We start from the raw sequence: 1,961 nt of genomic DNA, 5'->3' as shown, positions 1-1,961 counted from the left end.
AGCAGAGAGTCTGCTTCTCCCTCTCCCTCCAGCCCTCCTCCCCACTTGTGCTCTCTCTGTCTCAAATAAATAAAGTCTTTTTTAAAAATCATCTTTGTTTAGCTTCACAGTTGTCAATGTGACAAGTTAAATTTAATTATTAACTCGAAGAAGTGATGTGACTTCTCTATTTGAGCTGGATAAGTGTCTTTTCCTTTAAATGTTTCTTACTACCTTCCTTATGTCAATTTGAGCCAATTAAATTTTACCTGGGGATCAAATTAAAATTCTGAGGTACTTTTAAGTTTGCCAGCCTAGAAAGCCACTGTTGGGGTCGGAAAGACAAGGATGAGGCCAGTTCACACTGAGTGAATACTGCCACCCCATGTGGGCCGAGTTAAGTGTGAATACAAATTGTAAATAAAAACACCTTCTCTTAAACCTATTTCTGTTATAATTGTTTGTTATTGAAAAGCTTTGATTTATTGTTTTCTTTTCTTTTTTAAGTCATTGATTATCCCATAGGGTTAATTATTACTGAAGAGAATTATTGTCTTCTGGACCTTCCCCTATTTCAAAAGGCCATGGCTGGATCCTCCCTACTGAAAGCCAAGTAAGACCCACATCAGTAATTTGGGGGCATCTGCTAGATGTGTGCTAGGTGTGTTGTTGCAAAGTTATCTATAAATCTTATTTTTGTAAATACAATTATATATAATAACATACTAAAAGAGTTTGATATTTTAAAGGAGTTGATCAAAGGAAATTTCAACAATACTCTTGTTATATAAATACTCTGTGCCTAATTGTTTTGCTTTTGAAGTTTGGATTTTTAAAGATATCAGATTTTCATAAATCAGGGCACATCCACAGATGTTGTAAAAACTGATTTCAGAATCACCAGAAAAAAAAAAACAAAACAGAGAAACAACATCTACAACACAAGAAACCAAAGACTCTAAACAAGAAACAAAAATCTCTAATCTCTGTGCCCAAGTAGATTCTTCGTTAGGCACCGGGGAGGGGATGGGCTGAGTGGCAGGTGAAGAGACAGAGTTTTCTATGATATTTTGACCTGGGGTAGAGCTGACAGCAAGGCATGGTAGCAGATAGCAATAGCATGTGGATAATTACATAATAAAAGATTTCATAAAGTCCTTGAGTACTTCAAATTTTTTTAACTTTTAATAATGGCCACTGCAGGATGATTTTTTTAAAACAATGTATATATTATATTGAAATATATATTATATTTTCTTTTTTTTTTTAAGATTTTATTTATTTATTTGACAGAGAGAGACAGCCAGCGAGACAGCAAGAGAGCAAGAGAGGGAGGGAACACAAGCAGGGGGAGTAGGAGAGGAAGAAGCAGGCTCCCAGCGGAGCAGGGAGCCCAATGCGGGACTAGATCAAGCCCTGAGCTGAAGGCAGCCGCTTAACGACAGAGCCACCCAGGCGCCCCAAAATATACATTATATTTTCTTCTCCAGGTATCTGTGGGCTTCAAGTCTACTAATATGCTAATCTCAGGTCTTCAATGCTCATTTGTCACCAGGATCTCAACTAGAACATGGATCATGTGGTTAGGTTGTTATAACCTTTCTAAAAGTGTTTGTGCAAGACATTTACACATTGCTTCTTCATAATTACGGCCTAAACCTTTTATGGTTTAAAGCAACCACAGCACCTTTGAAGATCTCATGAAATCTAAAGGAAGTTTGTGATTGCGTTTAGCTTGCACTTCATACTTACAATCTAATCATTCCCAAATACAATAAACTCTAGATGATGTGATTAAGTACTTCCGCCTTGGTTTTTCCAACCTTTGTATTGACTTAGCTAACATTTGGAGTGGTTGCCTTGGTGAGGAGGCATAGCAGGAACTAGATCATGGCTCTACTGCCCGGGTCAAATTTTATCAGCCACTCTTCACAGATACTGAAAACTAAAAATGAAAAAGTACAGCCTGGAAAATTTATGTC

The sequence above is a fragment of the Ursus arctos genome, unplaced genomic scaffold (assembly GCF_023065955.2).
Source record: "Ursus arctos isolate Adak ecotype North America unplaced genomic scaffold, UrsArc2.0 scaffold_7, whole genome shotgun sequence".
NCBI lineage: Eukaryota > Metazoa > Chordata > Mammalia > Carnivora > Ursidae > Ursus > Ursus arctos.
This window is presented reverse-complemented; position numbering follows the sequence as displayed.